This window comes from Stegostoma tigrinum, chromosome 4, assembly GCF_030684315.1.
Source record: "Stegostoma tigrinum isolate sSteTig4 chromosome 4, sSteTig4.hap1, whole genome shotgun sequence".
Classification (NCBI taxonomy): Eukaryota; Metazoa; Chordata; class Chondrichthyes; order Orectolobiformes; family Stegostomatidae; genus Stegostoma; species Stegostoma tigrinum.
In genome coordinates, this window is record NC_081357.1 from 95,748,830 (window position 1) to 95,772,933 (window position 24,104).

Consider the following 24,104-nt stretch of genomic DNA (forward strand, 5'->3'; position numbering starts at 1 on the left):
CACAAAAGCCTCGAAGAAAGGAATTAGAAAATATCATCCTCCATTAGCAATGATCCTACCTTGAATTTACGATCAAGACATTGAATTGTCTTTGACCTAGATCTTGTGATAAAAGTGGATGTGCAAGCACTGACACAATGAGTGGCATAATTCTGTGCTGTAACCATTCAGTGATTCTTTAAGATTGTAAAGGAATGGTACTGGAATGACAATTTTCTCAAATGCAATGCTGAGCTGGGGCTTCCAGTCTTTTCAAACAGGTTGAAGATTGACCTTCACTGAAAGAAAATGGGCAAAGGCACTTGGGTTTAAGAAACATTCAGTTCATATGTGTGAAGTATGCACATTTGGGAATAGCTGAAAAACTGAGGGGCCCCACTCTTGAAAACCCCAGGGTGGTATTGTGTCCCAGTGGTTAGCACTGCAGCCCCACAGCATCAGGGACCTGGGTTCAATTCCACCCTCAGGTGACTGTCTCTGTGGAGTTTGCATATTCTCCCTGTGTCTGTGTGGGTTTCCTCCAGGTGCTCCATTTTCCTCTCATACTCCAAAGATGAGCAGGTTAAGTGGATTGGCCATAGTAAATTGCCCTTAGTGTCCAGGGATGCACAAGCTAGGTGGATTAGCCATGGGAAATGCAGGGTTACAGGGATAGGATGGGGAGTGGGTTGTTCTTTGGAGGGTTGATGTGAACTCACTGGGTCACACGACCTGCTTCCACATTGGAAGGATTTTATGAAAAGGAAAGACTTAGAGCTGACCTGTGGAGTTCCATAAAATTATGAAGGGTTTGATAGGATAGACATGAAGAAGACACTTCTTCTTGTGGACCAACCAAAATTAGTTATCATAAATGTAAGAGAGTCACCTATAAGGGATTCAGGAGAAACATCTTTCCTCCAGACAATAGTGAGAATGTGAAATTTGCTTGAGAGACTTGTTAAACTCACAATATGAAGTGTGTGAGGCAAACTGCCAAGATGTAGTTCGATAAGGTGAGGGAGAACGGATAGAAATTCTGCTGTTTGGACAAAATGAATGGGAGTGCAAGGAAGCTGGCATGGAGAATAATACTGGCATAGACCAATGAGGGTGAATGGCCCATTTCTGTACTGTAAGTCCGATGGAATATCTATTTAACATGGATAGCATTGCTGAGAACTCTTTGAGAAGTGAGTATTGAAGAACAAATTGAATTTAAAGTTAACTGAATGCAGGGATGGACCTGAATCACACCCAGTTTGGAGAAGGAATCAACCAACACACAGAGGCATACTGACCAATATTTGTCCATCTGGGCAGAGGAGAATCAGTACAGAAAAAGACTCACAACTCTTAGCAGGCAACCAGCCACTCTCCCTCCCAATCCATTTAGTGGGAAAGCCTTCAAGAGAGACAGCAGCTGGAGTATGAAGGAAGATTCTCATCAGAGAGTTGGGGTAGGGTGCCGGAGCTTAGATTCAGCAAAGAGGCTTTGACTGTGGCTGGTCATCTGGTGCAGATGCGTAGCTCCTTGAAAGTAGAATTGCAGGTCGACAGGGTGGTGAAGGGAGCATTTGGTACACTTGCCGTTATTGGTCAGTGCATTGAGTGCAGGAGTTAGGATGTCATGTTGCAGCTATACAGGACATTGGTGAGGCCACTTTTGGAAGACTGCTTACAATTCTGATTGCTCTTCTGTAAGAAGGATGTTTATAAACTTGAGAGGGTGAAGAAAAGATTTACAACAATGTAGCTGGAGCTGGAGGGTTTGAGTTATAGGGAGAGGTTGAATAGGCTGGAGCTTTTTTTCCTGGACCATTGGAGGCTGAGGGGTGACTTTCTAGAGGTTTATAAAATTATGAGGGGCATAGATAAGGTAAATAGACAAGGTCTTTTCTAGGGGTGGTGTAAGACTGGAAGGCATAGGCTTAGGGTGAGAGGGAAAAGATTTAAAAAGGACCTGAGGGATAACATTTCCACGCCGAAGGTGGTGCATGTACAGAATGAGCTGCCAGAGGAAGCGGTGGAGGCTGGTACAATTAGAACATTGAAAAGGCATCTGGATGGCTATATGAATAGGAAAGATTTAGAGGGATATGGGCCAAATGCTGGCATGAATTCAGTGCTTGGTGCGGGGACTCCTGGCTGTGGAAGGCCTGAAAGGTGAGGACTCTGTGAGGCCTGGGACACCTTGCAGAAGCCCTGGAGCCATGTTTGAAGCCCCTTCTTACAGAAGATGAACTCTACTTGTGTAATTTCTTTTCATTCTTTTTGTAACCTTAAATGGCGGCGGACTGTAGCAACAAAACACCTTTCGCTGCATCTTTCTAGATATATGTGAGAATAAATAATTCATTCACAAAAATGTACCGTTTGTGCAGACAACTTGGACCAATGGATCTGTTTCAGTGCTGTCTGACTCTATGATTCAGAGTTCATCAGTTAATTTGCCGAATCTGTCATGAGCATGCGCAATGTTAGCACCGAAAGAGTCTTTACACTGGCAACCCCCCCCAAACTCAACCTCTCTCCTTCAACCCATGGACCAGGGTGCAATAGCAGCTTTTAAAGCTTATTATTTAAGGCGAACATTTAAGAAGCTGATTGCAGCCACTGAGAGGGACAAGGACAGTGTTCTTCAAGTTTGGAAGAGCTTTAACATCAAGAATGCAATTGACATTATTGTGAAGGCCTGAGGTGATGTCATAAGGACTGCTTGCATGCAGTTTAGCAGAGGCTTCTCCCAGATTCTTTTCAAGATTTTAAAGGTTTTGATCCCACAGAAGAGCTTCCAAGAATTGTGTTGATCTTGCAAAGCAGGTTAAATTTGAAGAAGTGGAGAGTGAGGATGTTGAAGAGCTGCTTGAGTCCCACTGTGAAGACCTCTCTACAGCTGATATACAACAACTCGTCACTGAGGAGGAAGTAGAAGCTGGAGATGAAGAAGATGAAGTCCAGGATGCAGCAACATGAGAGCTTTCCACTTCTGTTTTGTCTCCTATCCTGAGGGAAAAATTGAGAAGCAGTCGCAGCTCTTAGGGGACAATGATTACAAATGCAGAACACAGCAGGGTAGCAGTTAGTGGAATAAGATCTTATTTGGCACCACATGATCAGCTTCTTCATGAAAGCAGGAAAATGGCAAAGCAGCAAAAACTGGATGTCTTTTTTGAAGTGAACCCCCAAGAAACAGTCAGAAAACAGTGAACCACAGCCATCCACTTCTGGGTTAATTATTTTTCACCCTAAACCTGCAAGCATAACTGCACCTGAAGGTGATGATGATGATGACAACAAAGCTTAGACCCTGCATTAACAACAGAACAACCTCAAAAACTCCTCCTCCATCAACTCATCTTGACGTTTTTCAAGATAATGTGTTAAATTTACTTTTATTTTGTTATTAGATATGAATTAAACATTTGTTCAAATTGTGCTATCCTCTGTGTTAGGCTTCTGAGTGATTTTTAAACGATTTTGAGTGATTTTTTTGGTGGTCTGTCCCTAACCCTGCTTTTCCCATAGGCGTCGTTATTCCTACAGCACAATTTTCTATAAAGCAATGTAGTGCAGGAACACAACTGTTGCGTTATAACAGAACCGACTGTATTACTGGAAATTTCATTACACAACACACTCAACTTGACACAGTCAAATAGTGATTTTACTGCCCTTTCCGACTACCTCTAATACCATTACCAATCATAAAAAGAAGATAACAAAAAAAGAGAAAATAACTCCTTTTTCAACATGCCAGCAATTCTGCTCCAGAGCTTTTGCTTGTAACAGTGTCCAGGTGACACTTTCCTAGAGCGTACAAGACAATCCTGGGGTGTTGGCAACCTCTGAGCTACCCAGGCACACCGCACAACCAAAGCCATTGAGAGTCATCTTTGCAATCAACCTTTATCTTGCAAATAGGGCCACCCCAGGACTCAGTTATTTATGGAAGCCCCTGTTGTGTCACATGACATAAGGAATAAAACAAAGACTTGCATTTATACAACATCTGTAGGATACCCCAAAGCACCTTACACTAATGAGCCACATTTGAGCTGTGGGCAAGTCATGGGTGTAATGTTGGTAAAGGCTATCAGACCACCTGGTCCAGTGTCAACCATGGCTCTGCAGGTCACACTGTTCCTGCTCTCCTACATGACTGTGGGTTCAAGCCCCACTTAGAGCAGCAACTTGACTATAAGTGTAGTTAAAAGGAGTGGGTGGGAGGGCGGATGGTTTCAGCAGGCCATTTAAATGAAGGGGATTGTAGAGTTAGGGGTGCTAGGCTGCTCAAATCACAGCAAGTAATGGCCACCTAATTAACTTCAGAGTAGAGCAAGAGGCTAGTAGTGGAGTAACACCAGAGATCTGGAGAGGTACTGAAGTGGGGGAGGGAGTTAATGGTGAGAATTTAAAAATCAGGCTGGCGTGGAAAGTTAGTATTTGCATCATTGCTCTAGATTTTACATGAAATAAAACAAACAGAAAATATCATGACGGATTGTCTCTCGAGTAGATGTTGAGTACTCTGCCACATAAATTCTGGCAAATATGATCTATGTTCTAATTAGTTGCTTATGCAACTCCTGCTCTGATATCCTGTGCCATTTACAACGCACAAACTCAAATACAGATGAATATCTAAACCATCTGGCGTAGGATTTTTATTTTTAATGTAGTCTAATCCTTTAATTTTGTGTGTGTGTGTGTTTATTGTGGCCTTGCTGGAAGATTGAGCTAATTTAGAAGGTATATAAAAACTCTCAGTGCAATCTGGAACTGCAAGTGACTCAAATTCAGTGGCACCATGAGTAATTGAGGGGGAAAATAGCCTTTTCTATCACTATATCTCTCCCTCTCCAATTGCAAAAACAAACGTTGCGTGTTTCTGTCTCTGTCTAAGAGGAGCTTTGTGACACAACTATTTTGTGCAAGAAAGGAAGTGGTTGAAAGAAGTTCTGGTGGTTTTTGGTGAAACACAGCTGTAACTCAGCAAAAAACAGGGAAGCAGTGGGTTTGAACTGAACTAAAAACTGAACCCTCCCACTGCCGAATATGTCAACAGGCAAATGTACAGCTTTTAGTCCATAAATAACAATATAAGGGTTTTAGTGGCTCATGTAACAGCTTCTCTCCAAATTAATAGTCCAGAATAGCAAGTGAGACTAATTTAACATTAGAATTACAAGTCTTTCTCCAAACTGTGCCTGAGAGATTACTGAGGAGAGTTTTTTTAATGGAGTAAGAAAACAATATAGTTTGTTTTTAATCTCTTTGATAAACCCTGAAAATGCCTTTTCCCAGTCTTTATTAATCGATATTGCATTTGATTAATTCGGATCTGGCTGCAGCATAGAATATTCTAGATGTGCCTGCATGCTAGCAACAATGAGCTCATGCCAGCCCACATTCTTTAGCAATCTTGGCACAATGCCCAGCTTAATGGGTGTGTGTGTGTGTGAGAGAGAGAGAGAGAAACAGCACAGAAATCTAACCTCAACAACCCATTACCTACTTAGTTAAATTTCCATGGCGACCTCTTTCTATCTCAGCTCCACTTGTTAATGGTAACACTGCTGCTGACTTCAGCAGTGTACGAAGGGTTGCCATCCCGTCCAGAATTGTCCTGGAGTCTCTCGGAATGTATTATTAATCTCCCAGACACATTACTGGGAGAAAACCCAAGCCAGGAGGAAAATCATTGCGCTGTGGTGGGGGGGGGGGGAGGTTGGAATTTATTGGTGTTTTGTTTTCTTAACGTGTGCGAGCATTTTTTTTCTCTTCCACTCGAAAATGGACCTGGAGAGACTATCTGTAAAGGTTGGGGGTTGAAATTCCAGGAGGCTGTTCAGAGTTGCCAACACTTCGGTGCAGAAGACTGGGTCAAAAACATGGGGGTCCTTCCTTGTCTTGCTACTGTCGTCCAGGGCCGCCCTCCAACAAATTCTAGTTTCACAGACCCTTCCCTGTGAGTGGTCAACAGGCAGCTGTTAAGGAAGCTGCTGGGAAAGGTTCCTTTGTGACCTGAGGCGGGCAGGGACGGGTCACTGCTACAGGAAGCTCTGCTCTCCTGTGAATCGCTTGTTTCGTGAAGCTCCTGTGACAAAAACATTATGTGAATAGCCGGGATGGGGTAGGGGGCAGGAGGGGAAGGGGGATATGTGGATTGGGGGGGTAGTGGGTGTGGTATTTAGCTGAGGCACAAGTTGCGTCAGTGATGTAAATGGCATCTCTCACTGTGCAAGGATTGTCGCAGATCCTGCTGAATAACTCCCTCAGAGAAGCTCGCTGGGAAAGCAGAACTCAAACGCTTAACTGTTATTTGCTAGTCATCTTAATCAATGCGCCCCATCAGCTGATGTTAGCACTACATACCATAAATAATGACTGCACAAAGCCCTTCCTGTTAGACTAAAGGGGCCTCTCTTAGGCTATGGCTGCGCGCCAGCCGCTCACATAGCCATATCAGTCAAGGCACAAACAACCTCGCTCTCATCTCCAAGTGCAGCCTCGGTCCTAGTTTCCATTTTACAGACTTCCAGCCACGTAACAGGGAAGCAGAAACAGAGGCTCCAGAATCCAAATGAAAGCAGAGACGTTACACAAGCTAATTCGAGCCTCTCTGTAGGTCATGACTTTTAGCAATGGTTTTATTCTGCTGCTGGGAGCTGCTAATGAATCTCTTTCTCACAGCTCAAAGTGCACAAACGCTCTTCCTCTCACATTCCCTCCGTTATTTACCAGAGGCTCTAACCAACTGATATGTGTTCTAAAAATAGGAGCAATTCTGTTCAAGGCAGCTAATGCTAAAGGGCAGATGGCTACCTAATTGAGATTCTAAGTACAGTCAGCAATTTGCCCCTCATATTTTTGCTCAGTCCTTTACAGATATTTTCCAAATTAACCTGTTCAATTATTGTACACCCCTGGTGCTGGTCGGACTTGAAACCAGGTCACCTGGCCCAGAGGTAGGGGTGCTACCACCATGCCACAAGGGCCCCTCTCCACCTCTTGAATGGTGTTCTTCCCAGGAGACCCTAAAAAGTTTGGAATTTCCTTAACATAATAGCGAAAGAAACAAATAAAACCACTTGGTCAAAACAGAAGTTAGTTTGTGGTTTGTCATTTTGTCTCTGAGAAGTATGCATTCTGGACCCAATCCAAAGAGTTAAGCTCAGTCTTTCAATTGGTACCCAATTTGTGCTCTCAACTGAATGTATAAAGAAGCCAGGTACTACTTCAAAGCACATCAGGAGACTCGGTTCTTGTGCGTTAACCAATGTTTCTCCCCTTACCAGCAAACTGGCCGCCACATATCCATCATTACATCAATAACTGTGCTTCAAAAGAATGTCATAGAATCCCCACTGCAGGGAAGCAGGCCATCTGGCCCATCGATCCGCCAAAGAGCATCACACCCCATCTCCAGAGCCCTACATTTCCCATGGCCAATCCACCCAGCCTGCATAATTTAGCATATCCTAACCTACACATCTTTGGACTGTCGGAGGAAACCCACACAGTCGCAGGGAGAATGTGCAAATACCACATGGACAACGGCCTAAGGGTGAAATGGAACCCAGGTCCCTGGTACCGTGAGGCAGCAGTGCTAACCACTAAGCCACTGTAAAGTGCTTTGGGCTGTGAAAGATGTTATAGAAATGCATGTCTTCCTTTGCAGTGCTGACACACTTCATAGAATTGTTATGGTGGACAAGGACACCACTTGTCTCATTAGATTTCAAGAATTGCTTGTGACTTCAAAGCTCTGTGTCTTTTCCCAGCTAAAGAAGGATCTAGTGCTTGATCTAGCAATGAACCAGAAAAGTAAGAGAAGTTTAGGAAGACAGCCAGGCTTTTTCTGTGACAGTCCCTTGGGGTTGAGAATGACTTGTATCCATTCCAGTGCAGTGGCTTCTGAGATGACTGAAAAGTCCAAGCATGACCTACAGATTTTGGCTCGGAAGGTGCAGAATCCATGTGGGTGGAGGTAAGAAATAACAGGAAAAAAAATCACTGGTGACTGTAGTCCATTGGCCAAAGTGGGTGGAGAGGAAAATGAACACAATAACTATCACCAGAGAAAATGTGCTAAGGAAATGATTGGGTCTGAAGGCCAGTAAATCCTCTGTAACTGACGATTTGTATCCTAGAGTATTAAGGGAAGAACCTACAGTGGATTCATGAACCCTTAGATTCTGGAAAAGTCCCACAGGGTTGGAAAACTGCTAATGTAAAACACGTATTTAAAAAAAAGGAAACCACAAAACAGGTAACTACGGGCCCGGTAGCTTAACATCTGTCATTGAGAAAATGTGAAGAGTCTGTTATAAAGGATGTAACAACAGAACATTTAGTAGTGTGTGGGATAATCAAGCAGAGTCAGCATAGCTTCATGTAGGGGAAGTCATGCCTGAAAATTTATTATACCTGTCGAGGAGATAACAAGCACAATAGATAAAGGGGGAGCAGAGGATATGATATACTTTGGTACCGCAACCCAGGCTATTTATAGTAAAAACACATGGTGTTGGGTGGAATATTATCACAGTTAGAAGATCGGCTTGTTAATAGAAAACAGAGTTGGAATAAAGAGGCATTTTTAGGATGACAACCTCTAAGTCTCAGAGGGTTGAAAGTAATGGAAGGCCACTGGGATCAGTGGTGGGGCTATAATTATTCACAATATATATTAACAACTTGGATCAGGAAAGTGAATGTGCAATCACCAAGTTTATGACACAAATGTAGGTGGGAAGGCAGGCAGGGAGGATGGCAAAAAGAGGGATTTAGACAGATTAAGTGAGTGAATAAAAACATGGCAGATAGATTATAATATGCCAAAATATGGGGTTACGCATTTTGGCAGGAAGAATAAAAAAGCTGAATATTATTTAATATTTAAATGAGGAAAGAATTCAGAGAATTGCAGCACAATGGGATTTGGGAAGTCCTAATGCATTAACCGCAAAAGGTTAGCATCCGGGTTCAGCCGAAAATGGGAAAACCATGTGGATTACTGACCTCTGTTACAAAGGGAATGGAATACAAAAGTGTAGAAAAGGTTTGCTAAAACCATACAAGGTACTAGTCATACCATTGCTGGAATGCTGTGAATAGTTTTGGGCCCCTTATCTAAGGAAAGATTTATTGGTATTTATTGGCATCATCCAGAAAGGGTTCATTAGGTTGATACTGGGTATGGATAGATTTTCTTATCAGGAAAGGTTGAGTAGGTTGAGTTTGTACTAACTGAGTTTCAAAGAATGGTAGGATATCTTATTGAAACACACAAGATTCTTCGGGAGCTTGACAGAGTAGATGGAAAGGCATTATTTCTCCATGTTGGAGAATCTGGGACATAATCTCAAAATAAGAGGTTGCACATTTAATCAGAAATCACTTCTCACAGACGGCTCTGAAGAAGTGTCACCAGACCTGAAACATTAACTTTGCTTTCTCTCCACAGATGTGAACAGACTCACTGAGATTTTCCAGCAATTCCTGATTTTTTGTTTTGCTCAGAGGGTAGTGAACTGATGAAATTCATTACTGCAGACCACTTTCAAGGCTGGGTCACTAAGTAGATTAAAGGCTGAGACAGAAAAAATATTCACCCCTTGGGTGAAATCAAGAGTTATGGGGAAAAGGCAGGAAAGTAAAGTTGAAGATTATCAGATTAGCCATGACCTTATTGAATGTCAGAGCAGGCTCAATGGGCTGAATGGCAACCTCTGCTCCTGTATCTTATTGTCTTATTATTGCCCTAACTCTGCTGGTTGGAGTCATACCTGTCACATAGAGAGGTGGTTGTCATTGTTATCGGTCAGTTATGTCAGGTCCAGGACATTTCTGCAGGAGTTTTAAAGACATCCATCATCAGCTGCTTCGTCAACAATCTTCCCTCCATCATAAGGTCAGACGTGGGGATGTTCGTCGATAGTTTTAGAATGTCCAGCACCATTTGCAGCTTGTCAGATACTGAAGCAGTCCATGTTCCAATGCAACAAGATCTGGACATTATCCAAATGACATCCCGGGGTTACCATTAACCAGAAACTCAGCTGGACTCGCCACATAAACACAGTGGCTACAACAGAAGGCCAGAGGCTAGGAATACTGCAGCTGGTAACTCACCTCCTGACTCCCCAAAGCCTGTCCACCATCTACAAGGCCCAGGTCAGGAATGTGATGGAATCCTCCCCACTTGCCTGGATGGGTGCAGCTTCAACAATACTCAAGAAGCTTGACATCATCCAGAGTAAAGCAGCCCACTTGATGGGCACCAAATCTACAATTATCTGCTCCCTCCATCTTCAATGCTCAGTAGCAGCAATGTGTACTACCTAGAAGATGCACCGCAAAAACTCACCAAAGATCCTGAAACAGCACCTTCCAAACCCACAAACACTTGCATCTAGAAGGACAAGGGTAGCAAATGCATAGAAACGCCAGTAACTGCAAGTTCTGCTCAAAGCCACTCACCATCCTGAGTTGGAAATAAGTTGCCGTCCTTCTGTGTCGCTGGGCCAAAATACTGGAATTCCCTCCTTAATGGCATTGTAGGTCAACCCACAGGAGATGAACTGCAGCTATTCAAGAAGGCAGCTCACCACCACCCTCTCAAGGGCTTCTAGGGATGAATGATAAATGCTGGGCCAGCCAGCAATGCCCACATCTGACGAATAACAAAACGACACACATTGATCCTTTGACAATACCCTGCTATCTTTATCAATCTATTTTGAATAATTTGTGAAAGTATCAATATTGTATTAACTTTTCGTGAGAGATAAAATGCAGATGTCTACAACCAATAAAGTGAATGGTCCAATAATTAGTATTTATTCTGTATGGTGTATTGATGGGGAATCAGCATTGCTGACTTGCCACACCTCAGTCATTGGCTTGATTGGCTTCCCTCCATTGCTGATTGTTTGTATACCCATGTCTTGGGCCGTATACAGTTGATGTCTTCTCCACTGCAACTTTGATCACTGTGAGGCTGTAATCACTTTGAATAATAAGGAATGATCTAATTGAAGCACTAGAAGTGATTTGATAGGTTGGATGGACAGAAACATGGTCAGCACTGCCATAAAAGTTGATAGTGAGTTGGGGGTTGAATTGAACATTTCTAAGCAGAAATTGACGGGCTTTCTAGGAACAAGGGATAAAGAATGGGGCAACAATGGGACTCAATGGTTAGCACTGCTGCCTCACAGCATTCGTGACCTGGGTTCAATTCCAGCCTGGGGCGACTATTTGTGTGGAGTTTGCACGTTGTCCCGGTGTCTGTGCTTACCGGTTTCCTCCCACAATCTAAAGACATGCAGGTTAGGTGGATTGGCCATGGTAAATTTCCCAGTGTCCAGGGATACGTACGTTGGGAGCGTTAGCTGTGGGGAATTGAGGATGACGGGGGCAGGGTGGCTCTGGGTGGTATGCTCTTCTGTACGTGTGGGCTCGACGGCCATTGCAGGGATTCTCAGAGGTGGGTCAACCAGTGATCTTGTGAAATGGCAGACCGGGCTGGAGGGGCCGAATGGTCTCGTTCCATCCCAATCTTGCTGCTCAATATGATCGAAATCAATGTTCTTACTCCAATACTACAGACCCGGTGCGGCATAAAGCGGGGATAACCGGGCAATAGGTGGGCTGGGGAGGGGCATTACAGAACGTTAAAGAGCATTGGCCAAAGAGACCACAACATTTTTATCCAGCTGCTGTAAGCATGAAATCGGCCAAGCTCAATGAAGCAGCGAAGCAGAGGCTGATTGTGGAATACATGTCCAAGCTTACGGGCGAGGTAGGCGGCTTCTAGAAGGTCCTTCTAAACAAGTGTCACATGTCGAGAGGGAAAGCTCCCTCAGCTTAAACGGCGAGAAGGATCTGCAACCGAATGACCTGTAAACAAATAACTGATAAAAAGGCGCTTGGGAGCCAATCGCGTGTTGTTTTATTTTGCTGTGCTGATGCCGGTGTAATTGCTGACTGATATCACTCGAAATAGTAAAAGAAGCAGAGGTTAGAGTCAAATCCTAACGCCTTTCCCACTTGCAATCAGTGTGTATCCACTTCCTAGTTTAAAAACAATAGGGACATGGCAGGGTGAGTGACAGGTGAAAATGGTGCAGTGTCCAGGCGTAGACACACATCAGAAGAACCGGAGGGGGTGTAGGTGCGGGAAAGGGTATTAACAGTGGCTGGTTGAAATATATATTTTTGGATTAAAGCGGCCTCTCTGACGAGCCTGCGCCTTTTCTTTCTGTTTTGTTGAATAATGATTTACGGTTGCACGAACGGAGGCGGGGAGTTTTTTTTGTTTTTAATTTCATCATCCTGCAAGACTCAAACTGTTTTGCGAAGAGCCCCGCATCCCCGTCACCTTGGCAACTGCAACGTGTATCTGCCAAGCTGTCCAATGGTAGCAACCCAAAGCCTTGCTCAGGAGAATGAGGTTCACAATGCAATGCAGGCAAAGGCTCTAAGCAATCTGGGCGGTACATCACTGCGCCTGTCTCGCAATCGGCCTCTTTGACTGCCAGATTAGATATATATAATTGTTTAAAAAAAACAAGTAGGCAACCGAACAGAAATTCCTTTCTTGGTGTTAGCTGCAGTGATGAATGGCTGCTGAAAGCCAAGTGGTTTGTCTAATTATAGTTTGTCCAGCTGGTCCATTGGTTTACTTTTCCTGGTTTAGAATCGACCTTCTCCCTCCACCCTCCCGCAGTTTACCATCAGTAATCCCTGGTACCGGAATGCAAGGGGACTTGTTTGTGCCTCTTTGCAATGCGGCAACAAATAAAATTAGCACGGACCTCCCAACTCCAAAGCAACTGCTATTTAAATTCCTGCATTCTACCTTTTAACTCCGCCCTACTAAGGGATGATGATGATTTGAAATTCTTGACGGCAGCATTTTCTTTCGCCCTCCCCAAACAGATTGTTGCCATTGGGTGGGGACAGTTATTCTTGGTGAAAACGTGAAACCAGTTGTACGTGCACAGCTGAGGCAGAGGTTTAGGCAGGGAACAAAAACGGAGATTGTTCAACATCTTGAAGGGTTTGCTCGAAGAGGGACTGCTTGTGCCGGCAGGGGGATGCAGATGCAGGAGACAGATTTCAAATATTTGGCTTAAGAATGTGGGGCGGGAGAGGGGGAACCAGAAGGTTTTGGCTCAATGCATTGGTGCAATAGTAACTTTCTTAAGGATAAACTTTTGAAAAGGAGAAAAATAGCTAGCACAGAGACGTTGGGCCAAAGGGCAAGTTATGCACAGCATCAGTCTCTGATTCTATCTATACTGCGCTGCTGTGAGCACGTGGGTATGTCATGGCTAGTGTGCAGCTTGTGTGGGGATCTCACGGTGATCATATGATTTGAAGTGACCAATGCTGAAATGTTCTCAAATCTTGGAAACTGATATGGGAATTGTTCTTTTCTGAAAAGAAATCCAAGATGTGGCCATCCTTGACCAAGTCAACATTTATTGCCCAGCCCTAATTGCCCAGAGGGCAGTTAAAAATCAACCATATTGGTGTGGGTCTGGAGTCAAATGTAGGCCAGACTAAGTGAGGCTGGCAGTTTCCTTCCCTAAAAGACACAGTGAACCATATGTTTTCCTTTTCTACAACAATCGACAGTAGTCAGCATTACAGCCAATTTTTTAAAAATTCATGATTTTACTGAATTCAAATTTCACCATCTGCCATGGTGGGATGTGCCCAGAACTTTGGCAAGGGCTTCAGGATTACCAGTACAGACAGGAAAATACATTCACCTTTTAAAACAATTTGCATTTCTATAAATTCTTTCATAACTTTGGGGCACCCTGGATCGCTTTCCAAAGTAGTTTGAAATGCAGCCTTTGTAAGGTTAGTTGGGGGGTTTGGAGGACATTCCAGGTGTGTGATATTGAGAGCTAACAGCCAGAAGAATTTTTTTTCTCTCTCTGCCAATAGTCCATAGGAAATTTACATCTCTAAAGCACAGAAGGATAAACAAACCAACTTCTCAAAACATGCCCACATACCTTGGCAAATGACAGCTGTTTTTGCAATTCCCTTTTCATGCAGTAACATGCTGTCTTCCGCATCCTCATGCTTTGTGTAATAACGTGTGGGTGTCATATGTGCACACACACAGCCTCAGGGCATTGACGGGTTTCTATTAGTGCTTGTCTGGTTCCGCTTTTCATTCAAGTTTCAAAAATACACCCAAGGCGATTTGACTCTCTTTAGTCACGATACCAGCTCCAACTTCTTGCCAAAAACAGACACCCTCCCAAAGCACTGCGGGCAAGTGATGTAAAAATGTACCCTGTCAGTTGTGGTTGGGTCCTATTAAATTGCACTTATTCCAAAGTCTCTGCTAGTAATCTGCAAGAGGCCAGTTTGGACTTGCCAACGTTGCAGAATGTAGTTGTGTATTTTCCCCAGCTTTCACCTTACAGCTGGAATTGCAGGCCAGCGTGATGCTAGTCTGCTGATGCAATTGTGTGTCCACTTCTCTAGCTTACAGGAAGATTACGGCTTTGTGTTTTGTTACATACTTTCCGAAGTCCACAACTCCTTTGTTGGTCGTTCTATCACAGCGCACGCACAGAAGTCCTGTCGGGATAGCATGTGATACCCCTCAAGTGAATCAGCAGTGCAAACAAATTCCATATTTTTAATAACATACAAATCCAAACTGTTCTTGAACTTACACACACATCCCTCCACACCCCCTCAGGGGCTTGGCCCCTTCTGCATGTCTCAAATATTACTGAACTCCTACACAAGCCCCTTTGTACTAAGGAACTCCACTGTTGGGGGTATTACTGTGTTTTATGGCTGAAATGAAGTTGAACAAAGTAAACAATCCCAGGGATGAAGAGACTACTTTGCCAAAAAACGTGCAAATAAGAAGCCTGGAGCTGTGACAGGAATTGAACAAATGTTGTGTGATCTGATATGCAACCATTGCCTTGCTGTTGATTGCAGACCCACGAAGAACCGTGGAATATCACTAAGACCTCTGGTTATTGGAAGAGATCTTTAAACTCGTCAGTTCTCAGGAAAGAATCAGGTGACAAGAAATACCAAATGCTTCTCTAACAGCACGTGTGGCTTTCTGTTAAGATTCCTTGCAGATGCAGTCAAGGTTAACCACAGGGACTGAGAGTTTGGAATGTTGGAAGTATAGGGGGTTGGATATTGAACTTGACAAGTTGATCATGGGTCTGCATTTATCGTTTATCCTTTTGAGAGGAAAAGTGCAGAGCCAGAGACAGACTGGACCATTATAACACTGCTCAGTGCCGAGGACAACTCTGCAGTGATCTGTAAACTGGGACTCACCATATTACAGCTTGGCTATGGTGCTGGTGAAATGCTTGATCCCAATTTAATGCTGGATCTATCTATTTAATGTCACATCAACATTATGCTCAGTGGAAAAGGACGAGAAATTGTGAACCAACATTTCAGAAGAAGTTGAAATTTTTGGCAGGGTAGAGTGGCACTTTGTATGGGAGAGGCTGCTGTATTTCAGGGATGGATTAGTAACTGATGACTGTCAGCACAAAATGATAAAGCCCATCATTGCCATGCCCACTGTTTAAACCTTATCCAATTAGTTCCATTCTCTTGTTCTTTCCTTATAGCCCCAGCAAGTATTTAGCCAATTTCCTTGTGAATTACTATTGAAACTGTTTTCACTCTCCTCTCAAACACTGCATTCAGATCACACTACCAGTTTCTTTAACATTTAATAAAATCAGATAGTAAAACAGTACAGGGACCCCTCAGAGCAACAGAGATAGGAATCTGGACAAACACACCCAGCAAAAACAATCACTCCTCATTTGGAGAGGCTCACATTTACATGAGGAAAAGCAATTACGCTCTGCAATACAAAATACAAAAATCTAGGCTGATCGAGTGACCGTGACATTTAAGGTGCAGCAATGGTCAAAGAACAATTACAGTGAGCAACCTGAGCATTTTAATTCAGGGAAGGATTCTCCAATTTGCCGTATTATTGTACAGAAATTGATTTCACGCTCTACTTGCTTGCCCTTGTGTAACTGTACTGGCATTCCCTGTCTTCCCTCTCTGAAAGATTGTGAATGCTGCAGGAAGCCGGGGTGGGGGGGGGGTGGAAATCAATTTCAATGCCCAGGCGGAGCATATCATTATTAGCTAAGGGTTCCCCAGGGCATGGAGCAAACAAGTAGCAAATAGAGTTGAGACATAGATCAATCCATGACCTGATTAAATGCTGGTACAGTTAAGGGACTAAATGGCCTCTTCCTGTTACTATGTCCTGAGACAACACCCAGATGGAGTCACACTTCACGTTACTAACAACATAGCTCTGACTGAACTACATCAAGCTGTCAATTTGTAAGATGGTTCTGCAAAACATGCCTGATTATTTTCGGAAATTCCTTATTGACCAGCGCAATGCTATTTTAAATATACAGACTGTTGTATAGGAGGAGGCAGAGAGACAGCAACAACTAGTAAATGCAGTCTTAAATAAATTTAAAAAACATTTTGAGTGTACACGATCTATCTTCTTGTCTCTGAACTGAGTGACCTGCATTTCCAACCCAACTTACAACAGCAGCAATGCTTCATTGGTCTCACTTTGACCAAAATGATTAAAAGTGCACCATGTCATTTAGGGATTCAGCATGAGAGAACTTACGGTCAGCTCTCAAAGGGGTAAACATCAACAGCAAGCTCTCAAATCAGCCATACCCGATCTCAAATTAACGCGCCAGAAAGCTGCCATTAGAAGTCTGACTTTTGAACACTATTACAACAGTGATCATAGTATTACTGTAATGAAGTGATTATGAATACTGTTTTAAGGAAGTGGAGGTGAATTAGCGTCAGATCTAGAAATGCATGGAAGATAGCTTACCCACCCCTAATACTTTACACTGAAAATAGGCAAACACCTCAAAAAATAAATCTAATTTCTTGACAAAAGGGAACTAGGGGTGGGAGGGGAAGAAAGAGGAAAGGCTAGGGATTGAAGCAGTTCTCATACAACACTCTCTGCTTCAACTTTGTTTCCCTCAATAATTACTGTCCTGCCTCATATGCATATCTTGAGAGGAGTGCATTTGAAAACAAAAGTTATTGTGGCAATTAATTAAATACACCTCAAATAGTAGGGCTCAGATCAACAAACACTAAATCTAGATTTGGAGATATCTGTGGGGGTTTGAACAGGCTCACTGCACAACATGTTTACATCTCTTTTCAAGACCAATATCTCATTGACTTTATTGAAAGAGTGACTATCTTGGTGACTGTAACTAATTCTTTGGATTGCACTGAACCAGCACAATGAGAGTATGACCAGGAGATGTGCTAGCACCACATTGTACCCAAAACAAAAGGCATTTGGGTGACTCAGGGATTCCAGGAAGTGTCACCTGATCGAGTATTTAAAAAAAAGCTGAATGAGTCCACATCTCCAGCTGAGAATCAGGAAGAAAAGAGCTATTCGGCAATCAGAGCAACTGAATGATGATCTGGCAAAACAACTACCTCCACAGTGAATTTTTTTCTACACAGGCTTAGGATTGATTTGTTGGGTGGAACCTGTGATCACCACAAGTTAGTCCCTTCACTGTGACACGATTTATTTATGGACTATTTTGAGAATTGGGGTCATAATTTATTATAATCTTCATTGTTTAGCTATTCAGACTCACTTCTGCATATTCTGGTAGGGGGAGGGGGTAGTGAGTGGAAGACAGGAATATTCCGTGTGCATTTTCCACATTAATGTGTCATTAAAACATTCATGTCAACAAGGAAAAACAGAAATCTGGAAAAACAGAGCAATTGGGGAGAAGTGTTAAATGGGGTATATTTTGTAATTCTTTCCTATTGCAATAGGCAGTCACTGCGCTCTGCCTTATGTCTCCAGCACTGAAAGCTGCAGACACTGATCAACAGGATTAGAAACTGCGAATGTACATCCGAGATCAGACTTGTATGTCAAGGGAAGTCACGTGACTCGGCCTTACTGCTGATGCTGCAGATTCCCTTCCCCCAGCACCCCCTGAACTATGGTGATGCAGCAAAACATGCATCGAGCATCATTTGTTTTCTTTCTAGAAACAGGTTTACTTATAAAAAGATGCAGTCTTTCCCCAACTTTAAAAGCGACAAAATTTGGCTTGCTTTTTTCTAAAAAAAAAACACAGGCAGTAGTTAAGTGATACTTTTGATTTCCCATTTTCCCTCATGTCTGTCCGTGGGCACTATAAATATCATCAGAAATGAACTTTTCCCTTTGTGGCAGTATTCTAGCTGGCAAGTGCAAGTGATAAAATCATTCTCAGCTGGGTGCTGGCACAGTGATAAATGGAGTCTTTGTTAGACATTTATATTGTCTGACAAAATCCAAACATTGAATTACACTAAACAAATACCGTAGCTGGGTGGGGGGTAGGTTAAGCGGATCTATTTTAGCCAGCCTAGCCCCTGTATCTGTGTGTAGGTCTGAATGGGTGGGGGAGGGGGGGTGCAACAGAGAAACAGAGCCACAGACAGACAAAGATGCCTTAGGCATTGCTAGCACTTCCTGAGTAGTTGCTACGCAGTCAGCCTAAAGAACAAAAATCAATAGCTAGGCAAGAATCATGCCACTAAAGTCAAAGTACATGCATGCCATCTTGCACTATGCTATTCATTAAAACAGAAACGTCTGCAGATTTCAAGGTCACACCATAGCGGTTTTTCATTTTATATGTGTATATGTAACCACTCCCTACTGTACCTAATGACATCACAATGCTCACAACACTGTCAATGTGCTCCCTTCTCCACCCCACTCAAGCATTACTCATTTTAAAGGAAGAAGTAATCACAGACACTAATAAAGTATTAATAAAATGCCAGAAAACTGTATTTGGCAATTTTAACAAGTGCATACAGGTACAACTAGAAGCATTCAGTTTTTTTTTGCCAAGTGCTCTGAAAGCAATGTTAGTCACAGTCTACATTAAACAGTTACTGTCACCAAGAAAAAAGGCCAGTACAGAAAGATTTTGCCAATAATGTATAATAATGATTTACATCAGAGAGAGGAAAAACGATTATGAGTACATACCTTCTTAATCTTCAAAAAATATAGAAACACAATGTATTGAAAATCAAAATTGTACAGCCATGTTTACGTGTTGAGTATATACAATTAAATCAGTTTTTTTTGGGAGTTTCAAGAGTGTCGTTCTCTTTTTTTAAAAAAAAAACACAAAACACACAAACGCGAATCATGGGTCTCTCTCCTTTTTTACTTTGACGTCTCCTGCAAGGATGGTGGCAATCTCTCCTTGCATAAAAGCCCAGGGCACATTGGAGCCAACCAGTGGGCACTTCTCTCCGCTGGGGCAGTACACCTCGCCTGTGGCTCCCTGTTGCTTGATGCTCTCCCTGGAGCAGGGGAAGCAGAATTTGTGCGAGGGCACCGATGGGCACTGGACAAAGTGGGTGTCCTCCAAGCGTTCATGGCATAACGTACAACAGAGGGGCACACTGCTGGGCACCGAGGAGTCTGGAATGTTTGGCGGGTGAACTGGCTCAATGCCTGGGTGAGGGTTACCCGCCGGCGCAGCTGCGTCCCGGTGACCCATCCGCCTCTGGTTCAGGGACGACGGCGAGAGGGGGCTGCTGCTATTGCGTCGGGTGGTCGAATGGACCTGTCCAGCTTCCTTTGGCGAGTGCACACTGCCCGCGTTGTCCGCCACCAGAATCAAGGCGGCCATGGGAGACTGTCCATTCTGCCCGCCATCCGGCGGCGTGGAGTGGGGCGAAGGCGACGGGGCATAGGGTGCTGGCGTCATCTTCAACCCATCGGTGGACATCAGGGGCCAAGGCTGCCCCTCCCCGTTGACCTTGCTGCCAAGGGGTGGCCCCGTCCCTTCGGTGTCTGGTTCAGGCGACGCTTTCCTCTTGCGTCCTCCCCGAGTACCTGGTGATGGAGGAGGAAGGAGTGGGAATGAGGGAGGAGGGGATGTCATTTTAAAGGCAGCTTGGCAACACAGAAAACAACAATAGCAGGCACCTTAGAAGGAAAATAAACGCACACTCGTGGTCTGGTTGCTTTTGCAGTCAAGCCCCACTTTCCGGAAGTAGCACGCTCTTGTCACAGGCCTGAATGGCCGAGTGGCTTCTTTCCACCACTTTATCAATAAAGATGAGCAGAGGTAACCCCCTACTAGCCCTCACCGCCCACTTTCCTGATTCTAGCTTCATCCCACTGTGTTTGCAAACACAGGGAGACAGTGAGTTCCCTGGGGCATGCAAAGGTAGCCTCAGCTCGCACCCCACCTCTCCCCAAACAGAGCCCTCACCACCTGCCCGTTCCTTCTGCAGCAACTTGTGCATTGGGTTATTGGCACAGGAGACCTGAGAGTGCTGCACTTCTCTAGCGCCTACCTGACTTGGCTGCAGCCGCCGCTGCTGCCGCAGCTGAGGCCTCGAAAGCCAGCACCCGGCCGTGCTGCAGCGGGTGCTCCTTTTTGAAGCGGACATCGAACGGCGGGTGTCCGGCCAGGCTCATCAGCGTCTCCTTCACCGTCTTGGGCTTACCGGCCCAGTCATCAACCCGGTTCTTGAGGCTGTCGGCCAGCTCGGCCAGGCCTTCGGGTCGGTGCTTACTGCTGCTGCAGTCCTTGGCGGTCGCCTCGTGTTCCGGGGGAGCGGAGGAGGAGGATGATCCGCTACCGGGCCGTTTGTTTACATCCAGCAGGCGACCGTTCACACCGTGCGGCTGGGAGGACGAAGACGAGGAAGAGGAGGAGGAAGAGGACGACGACGAAGGAGTAGGTGGAGGAGGCAGAGGGTGCGAGCTGCCGTTCACCATGGGCACCAGGCTGGGGAGCGGCGGCGGGGGAGCCCCCCTCCTCGAGTTGGGACTCTGCCGGTTCAGCTCGGGCGGCTCGTCCGCCCCCTTGGCGTAGCCGTTCAGCAGCGAGCCGTTCTGCCGAGCCGAGGTCGGGAATTCCAAGCGAGGGGGAGGCCGGTCGGATGCCAGCGGGTACCGATCCAGCGGCTGGGGAGGCCTGGTTGAGCAGCCGTCCGACGGGTGCACCAGCGGCGCCGAGCTCTCTTTAGCCAGGGCCGCTTTGGCGGCGACGGCGACCGGCCCCGGCGAGCGGCCCTCCTGGAAACCGTGTGCCCGCTTCAGTTGGCGGGCCGTGTCGATCACGAACTCGATGCGGTCGGCGCCCTCGTAGTTGACGCATCCCCGGCACACGGGCTCAGTGAAGTCCCAGATCATCGCCCACGGCATGCGGGGCAGGTCGCACAGGTAACAGGACTGTCTCCGGGTGGAGGCGACCGTGGCAGACGACATGGCGAGCGGCGGCGGATCAGAGATCCTCTTCCCTCTTGATTGAGAGGTGGAGGAGAGGAGGGGAGGTGTGTGGTGTGGGGTGAGGAGGAGGAGGGGGAGTAGGGGGTGGGGTAGTCTCCGGCTCAGGGTGTCGCACCCGCTATTCTCACAGTCTCTGGGTGGGTGTGTGTCTCACTGTGTGTATGTGTGTGTGTATGTGTAATGCAGGATTCGCCCTCCGTCCCTCTCCACCTTTTTCTTGCTGACTATGCAACAATCTCGATGCAACAAAAAAGGATACAATAACAATCCAACAATAACAACACGGCGATGTTAACAGAGACTGCGAAAAAAAACAGAAACAAAGTATCTACATGAAATGGTTACTAAGTTGCAACTTCATGGCAGCGGCAGCGCCTGTCCCCGGAGCGCGCGGCCCGGACTCACTCGCTCGCTCTCCCTCTCACTGCCCCTTCCTCGCTTGCCCCGGCCTGACGTCACCTGTCAATCACTCACCCCACCTCCTGGACCCACAGCGGTTCTTCGACAGACGCCCGCGCGCATGCGCTGCGCCACCCCTCCCCAACCCCCCCCAAACCATCCCATCGCCAGTGCGAGGAGCTGGAGTGGACCTCTGGTGACGTAGTTCCATTGTCCTTGCCCCGCCCCCTCCTCTGTGTAGGGGAGGAAGGAAGAGGTGCGCATGCGTTCCCCTCCCCCCCTCCAACTCTATTCCTTCTCACGCTCCGTGTCATGAAGAGCTCCGTTTACCAACATTCCATTCGGAATGCCACGGCGGCGCGCACCACCACAAGCCCGCACCCAGGGCGCGCGCCTCACCGGCATCCCTGCAGCGTTGACTCGTGTTTTTTTTATGCTTGATTTCGCAGCAGCGGATTGCAATGCCAGAGAGAAAAACGAAGTAACCAAAACCCGGGGCCAGCCTCACCAGACGGAAACGCCAGTCAATGCGAAGAAAGCGCCTTTGAGAGAAGAAAAACACGCGCGCGCGCACACACACGAGGGCAGTGAAAGGAGATCCTGAGCGCACTGCAAATTAGTGATTCAACCACTCTAAAATTAGAAGCGGCTGTCATGAATGGGACTTCTTTTCCCCCCAACCCGTCCCACGCAACCCCAATAAATAAAAGAGCCAACGTGCGAATTCATTGTTTTTATGCTTTTGTGTGCTTTCCTTCTTTCCTAACCTGGCGGGCTCGCCTTCTTTAACCCTTCAGGAGCTTCTTGGTGCATTGCTCTTTGGAAGATTGCGTTAATTTTTCCGAACAAAAATAGATTGCAATGAACGTGCGTTAGTAGGATGATTTTTGCATTTTTTAAAAAATTAAATACCCACCGAAATCCTCCTCCCTCCCCCACCGCCTCGTATTGATGGGGCTTTAAGGTGTAAATAGAGTTCTTGAAATAATTTGCCAAAAATAAAACAGGCGGGGATACGGTGAAGCGGAGAGCATTAATCTAATTCCCTGTACTGTATGTACACAGTACAGCCCGGGATGAGGTCAAGGTCCGGTTCTAATGCCCTCCTGTTGATATTGGAAATGTCACAGGACTTTATGCCAACTAAATGCTGTAAGCCTTTGACCTTCCTGTGTTTTATTTTTATGCTGCAAATGAAGGAGCCTAATTGTGCATCTATTTGCGAAAAGAAACAACCCTTACCCCCATTTTGTTTCATTTTTGCTAGACGCTACGCGTCTGTATGGAAAGCCCTCTGCGTACAGTTTGCACACTTTTTCTCTCGCAGTTTCGTTTTTAAATACGCAGGGGATTAAATACGGTGCAACACGCGGCTGTTGCACATCGTTATTATTTGACACATGCTTTCTCCCTGAGTTCTCTTGTCAATGGTGCATTGTAGCATGTTTACAATTTAACAGGGCACTTCTGAAGATTTCCCTTCTAAATAATGAGCTCATTGCAAAATGTGTCATCAAAAAAATACTCCGGCGCTGGCGGGGGTTGGACAAATGTCAACATTCAAGCAGAAATACCGAACATTGCGCGTTACTATTTCCAATGTAATGACCTCAATTCACGAGTAGCAGACTATTTTGTTTTAAGTTTTTTGAGGGGTGCGAATCGCAGACACAAAAAGAGAAATTAGTTTATTTAGTGTGTAAGAGGGATAACTATAAACAAATAAAAATCAACATACTTGGCCTGGATTTTGATAAGAAAGTCTGTGAAACGACTGAGTAAGCAAACAGTGGACACATTTCCATTTTAAGAAATGCGTGCTGCTAAAAATGTGTGGCTATTTAAAACAGCAGCTGTATATCAAAGCAGGCTTCAATAAAAGGGAGTACTTGGGGCAAATGGGGCTAAATATTTTGTACCTTTATAATTACCACGTTTCAATTTTCCTAAGACAAATGTTGGGTGGGTTCCCTCTTCCCCTTCTGTGAAAACCGAGTGGGGGCGCGGGTCCCCCCACTCTGCCTTTTAGAGTTGGACATAAAGGAGCGAGGCTCGTGGTTTCGCTCCGAACCGGGAGCCAATGCGTAAGAAATGTGATACATACAAAACAACAACAAGTTGTGGGTGAGGGCTGCTGCTGTTGGGTGCCTGTGATCATTACTTTCCTGAAAGAGGATGTTAAGCAGTTCAGTCACGTACACACTCTTTCTCTCCGAGCGCCCAGCCCCTCAGGCGCTTGCTCAGCTTGGGCACCGAGCCAAGCTGACAGTGCGCAGGCGCTGTCCCCAGCCCCGCCTGGCAAAGGGAAACTTGGAGCGAAGCCAGC

The 24,104-nt window shown here is 45.3% G+C and overlaps 1 long non-coding RNA gene across 1 annotated transcript; it reads left to right on the forward strand.

Moving 5' to 3' along the window:
* Positions 1 to 18,849: 18,849 nt before the first annotated feature.
* LOC125452545 (uncharacterized) lies at positions 18,850 to 22,515 on the forward strand. Its single transcript, XR_007247570.1, has 2 exons — positions 18,850 to 21,313; positions 22,228 to 22,515. It is a non-coding gene; the product is annotated as an uncharacterized LOC125452545 (long non-coding RNA).
* Positions 22,516 to 24,104: the final 1,589 nt, after the last annotated feature.